This window comes from Dermacentor andersoni, chromosome 6, assembly GCF_023375885.2.
Source record: "Dermacentor andersoni chromosome 6, qqDerAnde1_hic_scaffold, whole genome shotgun sequence".
Lineage (NCBI taxonomy): Eukaryota > Metazoa > Arthropoda > Arachnida > Ixodida > Ixodidae > Dermacentor > Dermacentor andersoni.
In genome coordinates, this window is record NC_092819.1 from 146,696,059 (window position 1) to 146,706,180 (window position 10,122).

The following is a 10,122-nucleotide window of genomic DNA, read 5'->3' on the forward strand; positions in this document are numbered from 1 at the left end:
GGAAGAAAATGCGATTATGACCTTTATTTAAACAGCGGCCTTATATGCAGGGTGACCCAGCTAACTTTAGTCAGAGTTTCAAAATATGCAAATGCCACGTAGCTAAAAAGAACAAAGGTAATATTGTTTACCGTCGCTTAGACATACTCCAATTATTTATTCATTCAGCCTAATTAGATCATTCGTGTTAACTAATTAATAAAATTCGCAAATATTGTAATTACATGAAAAGTGTCAATGAGAAAATTGTAGAGCGACATGAGAAACTCCCGATGCAGCTTTCTCTTGCTCCATACATGCTACATAAAAGAGCTTTTTCGAGCGTGAAGGAAGCCCGCTAACGCACGCAAAGTGCCTCAAGCGGCCAGTCGCGCGGCAATTTTGCGTGCATTTGCGGGCTACTTCCACGCTCGGAAAAACAATTTTATGTGCCACGTATGGAGCAAGAGAAAGCTGCATCGGAAGTTTTTCATGTCGCTCTACAATTTTCTGAACGAAGCTCTGAACGAAGACGAAGTGATTCTCGTAAAGACCACTATTCCTTCGCGCTGCAGTATTTTCGTATTTTTCCCGTGTTTTACTGGGAGACGAAGCTCCCATTGCCACGGCAATGGAAGTGGAGTCGGCAGAATACCGACGCGACGTGACTGCTTCGGCAGGTACCGGCCCGAGGAAGAGAAATGGCCCACCGAGTCAAGCTGACAGCGAGGACACTGTGTTGTACTCCTCCTCAAGCGATGACGCCTCAGATGACGAAGGCTTCGAAAGAGTGCTACACTGGAAGGCCAAGAGGAGAAATATCAGCGGACGGTCTTCGACAAGTAAGTCTACCGTCGTTCCACAGCGAAGGCCATCGGCGCACACAATTCTTTTTGCGCCGGACTCAGCTGCCAACAACCTCAACCGCTTTAATCGACAAGCGATTTCCGTTTCTCTGGAGGCTCTTTTCCCAGGAGAAGTCAAAGATATCAGAATTAATGCTCGAAAGAACGTCCTGGCTATTGACGTCCACAACCGAAGCGCAATCAATGCTTTGATGGCAGTAAATCTCCTGGGCAACATCACTTCATTCCGCAAGACAACGAAACCATGGCTGGTGTTGTTTATGACTTTGACACATCCGTTAACGACAGCGACCTGCCAATTTTAATCAAACCTGCGAAAGATGGTGTTGCCTTACTACAAGCTCGGCGCCTTGGCAAGTCGACCTGTGCAAGGCTCGTGTTCAAAGGTGACTGCCTACCATCCCATGTAAAGGTCGGCCACTTTCGGCATGTGGTACGACATTTCGTACCCAAACCACTTCAGTGCAGAAGGTGTCAAAGAATTGGACATGTGAGTGCTGTCTGCAGAAATACAACGATATGCCCACGATGTTCCGAACAGCACGACACTGACACTTGCCGTGCAACAGAGCTCAAGTGCCCAAATTGTCAAGGATCGCACGCTGCGTCCTCAAAAGACTGTCCACGCCTAAAGAAAGAGTAGAAAATTTTGAGAAAAATGGCCAGAGACGGATCGTCACACAGAGATGCTTCTGGAGCCATAAGGCGACATCGCTCCCGGAAACGAAAGTCTATGAAATCCTCTTCCGGTTCAAGGGAAATGTCTCGTCCGGCACCGCCACCTCCTGTTCCATCTGTCTCCAGTAAGAGCACGAATGTCAACGAAAGAAGTGGCCATGCTTCATCAAGTGAGGCGTGGCCGGCACTGTCGAGGACATGCCACGCGCCAGAGCCACAGCAAATGACTCGCCACTTAAAGTCAAATGTCACTACAGTTGACCAAATGCAAGACAAGGACTCACAAGTGATTGCCATGCTCAAATCGCTCACGAATATCATGCGTCTACAACTGACGAACATGGACACTCCGGCTGCTCGTAGCGCACTGCAAGTATTGGATGCGCTGACTCCAGTACTTGAAAGCATCGCATAGCACCATGGCCCGCCCCTAGCTGCCCTTCCACAAGGAAGTCAAGAAAACATCTTTACTGCAGTTGAATGCCCATGGTCTCAAGTCAAGAATTTCAGATTTTAGACATTTTGTCTTCGAAAACCGTTTTCCCATCTTCATAATTTGCGAACCGAACGTGCAGAATGCTATACGCATTTCTGGCTATGAGGCATTCATGTTCTCTACCTGTGGTGATGTGAGCAAGGTAATTGTATATATTAGATGTGATCTGACTTACGTGATGCACCCAGCCCCGCCTTACGACGACAACCAGTACGTTTGTTTAATCGTGAAAACGAATAAGCTTACGTTCACACTCGTCGCTGTGTACATTGCTCCTTGAAGTGGCTTCAACTCTAAACGACTGCACGACGTGCTATCAGCGACACCCGGCCCTACGATTCTCACAGGAGATTTTAACGCTCACCATCCGCTTTGGGGGAGCTTGAAGATGGACTCCAGGGGAAGGCGACTAGCATCCTTTGCCACACAGCACGACCTTTACTGCCTCAATGATGGTAGTCCGACATATTTACGCGAACCTACGTACAGCAGCTGCCCAGACTTGACCCTGGTTTCTCGGCGTCTTGAAAGAAACGTGCAATGGTTTACAGACATCGAATCACATGGAAGCGACCATATTTCGACGTACCTGAAGATCAAGGGACTATCGAAATGCTCCTCCATGACCCTCCGGCGAATTGACTGGTCGGCGTTTCGGTCGCACATGGAGGGAGTATGTCAGCAAGGGAACCATTCAAGTCTGGAACACGAAATTCCAAAAGCCATGCAAGAGGCTACGCGTAATTTCCAGCCTTTCCAGAAATATGAAGAATTTGAAGCAGAACTGCAGCGACTACGAGCAATTCGCCGGCGGGCTGAAAGAAGATACAGGAGAACTAAATCCATCCATGATCTCCGAGAGGCAAGGCGGATGCAAAAGAAGATTCAACGTCGCATCGATGCACTACAATGTCAAAGATGGAAACGTTTCTGTGAGTCGTTGGATCCACGTCAGCGATTATCTCAGATATGGAGAACCGTGCGTGGGCTTCGCGTATCACCACAACAGCGTGTTCCTTTCAGATCCCTCGCTTTGCACCAAGGTCGCAGCGAAATTGACATTGCTGAAGAATTTTGCTCAAGACTTTCCAGCTTGCAGCTCCAACGCGCAATTACACCATGTGCCACTCCTGTGCCACGGGATTCCCGCATGGATGTAATTTTTTCGCCGGAGGAGCTTGAAGCGGCACTGGCGACTTGCAGGCGCTCTTCGTCACCTGGCCCGGACGGGGTTACCTATGCGGCGCTCGCCAATCTTGGGCAGAAAGCACGGCTCACGCTGCTAAACCATTACAACGAGTCTTGGCGCAACGGTTTGGTTCCACGTGAATGGCAATGCAGCCGGTTGGTTCCACTTCTCAAACCTGGTAAATCACCGTTAAACTCGTCATCGTACCGCCCCATCGCTCTGGCCAGCTGCATAGGGAACATAATGGAAAGAATGATTTTGACGCGTCTGTAATGGTACCTGGAAAATTACAACGTGTACCCAGATGCTATGTCTGGCTTCCGGCGTGGGCGCGCATCCATAGATAATGTCATCGATTTGGTTACGTTTGTTCAACATCAAAAACGTCGGAAATTACTCACTGCTGCATTATTCCTAGACATAGAAGGCGCCTATGATAATATAGCACATTATGCCATTACAGATGCTCTGATTGAAGCCGGAATCGGTGACCGAACTATTCAGTGGCTGTGCAGTTATTTGACCGACAGGCATTTCTTCGTGACCCGCCGTGGTTTCTCAGTGGCTATGGTGTTAGGCTGCTGAGCACGAGGTCGCGGGATCGAATCCCGGCCACGGCGGCCGCATTTCGATGGGGGCGAAATGCGAAAACACCCGTGTACTTAGATTTAGGTGCACGTTAAAGAACCCCAGGTGGTCGAAATTTCCGGAGTGCTCCACTGCGGCGTGCCTCATAATCAGAAAGGGGTTTTGGCACGTAAAACCCTATAAAGAACAATTTCTTCGTGATGACCGAGGATGGCGCCACGACTCAACACCAATGGTCTCCTCGATTTGGCTGCACTTTCTGCACTAGTTCAGGGGGTGCTGCGCTCTAGCACTCGATTTGCCAGTGCAGCTAGCGCCACCTGCACTTCAGCACTCGATTTGGCGTCGTGCTGCACGAGTTCATGTACACTTCGGCACTAGATTCTCCGTGAGTTCTTTTCTCGTGCACGTAGTGCAAGGCTCTTGATGGCAGACGACGCGTACGGCTCCGTGGCCATGCGGGTATTGGTAGACGACATAGAAACGGCAGCGTTTCTCGTGACAGAGAGTGGCTGTCACGTGCAGTACGACGGAGCATTTCTGTATGAGACAGAAGGTGAGTGCTGTTATTTCAACACGTTGGCGATCGCAGCGTTTGTGATGATTCGCTACAACTTTTCTTTTTGCTTAGACGGCCTTCGCATCACCATTGGACATGAGGCAGCGCCAGTCTCACCTCCGCTTGCGGCAGCGGCTGGCTTTGATATCGCCAGTCAGGCGATGCCTTCGATAGGCACACCATCTATGACCACACTGCCGCCGACAGCCACGCCGCCGCCACTGTCCGCAGACAGTGAACGCGAGGTGTGGAGCACCAACAAATCAAAGTTCCTTAACACAAAATATCAGGAATTCAAGGAGGTATTTGGCAAGAAGGGCGGCTTGAGGTAAGTCGCCTCCATTGCTACCAACATGTAAAATTGCAACTAGAGAAGCACTACTAATTTCGTGCACGCTTCGGTAATTGATGTGTATGCACGATAAAACATCACATAACGCAGCTGCAGCGGCGCCTGTTATTAGTAACGCAGCACGGACGCCAGTTTTCTTCAGGATGTGTACGCAGCATCTTGTTAAGGGCGCTTTTCGGGTTCAGCTGCTGCCAAGTGCACTAGAGGCCGGGATTTTCCCACAGGTCACAGTCGTTTGTATTAATTTTTACGAGCTTACCGCTACCTCGACATTAAGCTTACGCGAAACCACATCAGTCCGTCGTTTAAAACGTTGTACCATATATGATTCAGAAAGATGTGGGAACCGCGCTTGGTCATGCTTTCTGAATAATGCCGAAGTTCGAACTAATTTCCAGGTACTAATACATGAATTTTTTCCACAGGACCAAAAAGGCCATGTGGGAGAAACTGGCCCATGAGATTAATCAGGAGTTCCGATGTCATATGACGCCTCTGCAAGTGGAGAATAAAGGGAAATCCATGGAACGAGCGTATAAGAAAACAAAAATAAAGAATAGTTCATCCGGCCATTCCCGTACAGCCTGCGAGTACGAAGGGTATGGGCAGCAGGCGTTTTCACATCATTGTTCTACTCATGTCCCGACCAAGCATAATTTTTTCGAATGCGGTTTCTTAACAGAGAGCTTTCCGAAGTGTTGGAGCGGGAGCACCACATCACCCCTGTCGCATTGCTCGCCCCGGGGAGGATTGTTGCGTAAGTTTGCATTTTGCATCATCTTTATCTTATCCTCAAAACAATTTTAAAATGTCACCTGATCATGCATGCAAATTTTGCTGACAGCATATTTTAATTCCACTTTATGTGCATTTGCGCATAACTGTTAGCCAGCTTTAAACTTGCATATTGTGTGCATGCATATTTTTTACTGAAGACACTGCTCCCATTAGTATGGCATGCAAGGACAATTTATTATTTGTACAGAATTGTTAGCAGACTCTAAACTTGCTGTGTGCGTCCATGTTTTTGTGGTAAAACACTACTTCCATTAGTACGCCATACACGGACCATTTATTATCATAGGATGAGGTCACTAATGTGACCTCGTCTGTTTCTCCATGTGCAATTGAATCCTCTTTGCAATGAAGATGTATTCAGCTGTAAGAATACTTGAACTTTACCCACTGCTTCTGCTTACAGCATTGGTGTGAGTTGAACGTACCCAGAACATGTACAAAACAATTTGACACTTGTTGACATTAATGAAACTTTATTCATGGAAGTAACAGGAATGGCGAAAACATCCTGCCGGAAAATGGGCCTGCTGATGAACCAGCCGAGGAGGCACCAGCCGAGGAGGTACGAGCACCCCGCAGAAGTGAAGTTGAACCTAGGAGAGGTCGTGGTGGTGGCCGCCACATGGGCTCGTCGATTGGCAGCCTGATCAGTGTTTTGCAGGAAGCCATCGCTGCGAAACAGAAGCAGCACGACGAAAAAATGAAACTTCTTGAACATCTCGTAAGCGCTACGTGGGCAATAAATAAGTACGCCTACACCGGCAGTTTGTTTTCACATTATTCCCATGTGCACTTCAGCATTGATGTTGGGCAATGTGTCGCCTTCGGCTTTCACATTGCGATGTGGATGTGTCGCATTCGCTTGGCTCATTATCATTGACAACATCGTCGTGAGGGGGCAGGTCTGCAAGTTCTGCAATGAAATCTCTTTCAGAATTGCACATGTTGTGAAGTACACATGCTCCCATAACAATGAGACAACACTGCATAATTGTCTTGGCATCAACAAGATACAGCCTTCTGAAGCGTTGCTTCAAAAGGCCAAAGCAGTTCTCAATGGCCACCCTTTGCTGACTGTGAAACTTGCTGAATTTTTTTTTCCATGTTGGAAAGCTGGAGCCGTTGTCTTTGTACGGCGTCATAAGCCAAGGCAGCAAGGGGTATGCTGAATCTTCAAGTATATAAAATTCACCGCACTTGGCTGCAGCCTCTTCAAAGAAGGTGCTTTCTCTCAACACCCGGGCGTCATGCGCAGAACCAGGGAAGCCAATAAAGACATCCAAAAATCTGTTTTGGTCGTTGCGAACTGCTCGGAGGATTATAGACGCCCACTTCTTCCTGTTTATGTATGATGCAGTGGAGTCGACCGGCTTCAGAATCTCAATGTGGCTGCCATCAATGCATCCCACGGTGTTGCGGGGGCCTTTCCCGCCGCTTTTTGTCAGGAAGGCCATTTTGCTGCGGGCCATGTCGGCAGCGCTAGGACAGCATATGACTTCAGCGCTGATCACCTGCAGAAAATTGAGCACTCTCTGCATGCACAGCACAACTGATGATTCAGAAACGTCGAATCTATCTGCCACCGAGTACATGCTTGTTTGTGCACCAAGGTAGCTCAAAGTTATGAGGCAACTGTTTTCTGCTGTGATCTGCGGACGGCCGGAGACACTTTTCGGGTAGAATGGCGACAAACTGAACCACGAGCACAGACTGTCAAAAGTCTCATGCGACAGCCTAAACTGCATTTTGAATTCAAAGTCCAAGTATTCAGTTGTCACCTTCTCAAAGTACCCGTTGATTCGGTGACGGTCGGCCAGTGCCACTTTGCACAACACAACGGAAAGAGCTGCGTCGAATTCCTCGTCACTGTCAGAGTCAACGAGTTCCATAGCCGTTGCCAACAAAGACGCCATTTCGAACAAATGCACAGCGTATCCGTGTTCTTACAACTAGTAGTAATTGCGCACACGTTTGAACGCACACGCTCGCGGCACACACCAACAAAAGAAAAGCCACAGCCACCCAGTCGCAGCAGACAAATGTCTGTACGTTTCTGCACTTTTGTCCTCGATTTGACCGCTGCACCGAAAGCGCTAGTGTCGCGCTACACTCACACTTCAAGAACTGGCGCTGCACTGGCACGGCACTTTTCTGAACTAGTGCAAACAGTGCAGCCAAATAGAGGAGACCTCAAACGTGCCGTGGAGTACCGCAAGGCGGAGTGTTGAGCCCGACGCTATTCAACCTAGTGCTCGTTGGCCTAGTCCGATGCTTGCCCAACACAGTTCAGGTATCAATATATGCCGACGATATCGGCATTTGGGCCTCTGCTGTAACACGACTGCAGGTACGAGCACGGCTACAAAAGGCAGCTACGCTAACATCGCTGTACTTGCGAAAACAGAACTTAGAGCTGTCTTCAGAGAAATCCTGCCTTGTTACATTCACTCGAAGGAAATGAAGCGTTACACTGTAAAGGTCAATGGGCAAGCATTAGCAAATGCACGGAAGCGCCGCTTTTTAGGGGTAATTACTGACCGCGACCTATCATGGAGCCCGCATGTTTCATACCTGAAGAAGAGATTATTGACAATAATACACCTCCTCGAATTTCTCGGCGGAAAGTCATGGGGCACTTCGGTGCGGTCAATGCTGCAGCTTTATGACGCCTTGTTCCTCGGTTTCGCAAGATACAGCCTCCCTGTGCTTGGGAACACCTGCAAAACAAACCTTCATGTACTCCAGGGACTACAAGCTCAAGCCCTAAGGACGTGTCTCGGTCTTCCGAGGTGTGCGTCTACAGCGGCAACAATTGTCATAGCTCGAAATCATCCAATATCAACGTACTTGGCAACCGACGTTCTCAGGGCGCATATTCGGCACGTTGCCCGATTACCTTCTCACCATCTTGCCGCTCTACCCGCAGAAAGGCCACACACAACTTTCAGTTGTATAATTGATGCCAATCGTACCTCATTGCCATCGAGCCACATGCCTGCAGCAAGACCGTCCTCACCTTTATGGTGCCTGCACAGACCTGCCATACGCCTCACCATCCCAGGAATCATGAAGAAAGCCAACATGCCGTCGTTTGCCCTTAAGTAGGCCCCATTAGAACATTTACATGATGTGCCCAGTGGCCGCGTACACGTTTACATCGATGGTTCAGTCACATCTGCAAGCGCAGCTGCCGCAGTGGTGATACCGAGAAGATCCGTCAAAATACAGCTAAAGACGTCACATCTATCATCGACGACAGCTGCTGAACTGGTAGCCCTGCGTGCGGCTCTTCATTTCATTAAGGAGGAACCATCCCACGCATGGTCAGTCTTCTGTGATTCCAAGGCAGCCTTACAGAGTGTACTCTCAGCACTGCGCCATGGATCACATGAGCAGCTTGTCGCAGAGTTCAGAGAAGACCACCATCGACTAGTTGACGAAGGACACGATATAATATATCTGTGGTTGCCTAGTCACTGTGGCATACATGGCAATGATCGAGCAGACGCAGCTGCCCGATCTGCCCATGACGGCGTCAACTGCGTTGCCATTCCTCCTTCGAGAGCCGACGCAGCGAAAACACTTTCCGCACTTGCGCGTGACCTGACATTAGTCCAATGGAATTCATCCGATTTCACAAGTGCATGCCTCCATACCCTGGACCCTAATTGACAGCTCCATATTCCGCCCGAGCTTCCACTACGTGACTGCACCCTTCTTGTCCGTCTATGGCTTGGAGTAGCATATTCAAATGCCTACTCTTTCCTTATCGGAATGGCCAACAGCCCACTGTGTGACTTCTGCGGGTGCAACAAAAGGATCGAGCTTCTTCTTTGTCAGTGCTCTCGTTTTAACCCACAAAGAGCAGTCCTATCAGCCACCTTAGACAAACTGGACAAGCACCCAATACAGAAAACAAGATCCTTGGAACCTGGCCTACGCGAACATCAGCGCGATCCGCTATGAATGCGCTGCTGCGATACTTGAAAGACACGGGACTTTCTGACAAATTGTGACTGTACACTGCGTGACGTAGGACTGTACGGTGACACTGCGTAAGACTAGGAACGCCTTTGCGGGCTGCGTGACAGTGCCCACAGAAATAGTTCGTGTGTACGTGCGTGTGTGTGCTTAGTTTTCTTTCCTTTTTTTGTCCTTCTTTCTTTCTCATCTATTGCATCTCCTTGCTCCTCCCCCAGTACAGGGTAGCCAACCGGAGATAATCTCTGGTTAACTTCCCCGTCTTTCCTTTGCCTTTCTCTCTCTCTCTCTCTCTCTCTCTACAATTTTCTCATTTACACTTTTCATGTAACTATAACAGCTGAGAAGTTGATAAATTAATTAAGATTAATCTTCTAATTAGGCGGAATGAAAATAATAGTTTCAGTATTTCCAAGCGATGGCAAAGAACATTAAATTTGTTCTGTCCAGCTACGTAGCATCTGAATATTTTTAACTCTTACTAAAGTTAGCTGGGGCACCCTATATAGTCCAATCCTATGTACTGTTATTGAAGAATCTCTTGGCTGAGACATAGAACCCTTGAGTTTGCCTAGAATTGTGTGGCGTGGATGCTTCCCAGACAAGAGACTACGCAACACCGAGACCGCGTTCCCA

General features: G+C 48.5%; 1 long non-coding RNA gene across 1 annotated transcript; it reads left to right on the plus strand.

The window, feature by feature from the left end:
• Positions 1-5,055: 5,055 nt before the first annotated feature.
• LOC126523391 (uncharacterized) lies at positions 5,056-6,215 on the plus strand. Its single transcript, XR_011895016.1, has 3 exons — positions 5,056-5,306; positions 5,390-5,464; positions 5,992-6,215. It is a non-coding gene; the product is annotated as an uncharacterized lncRNA (long non-coding RNA).
• Positions 6,216-10,122: the final 3,907 nt, after the last annotated feature.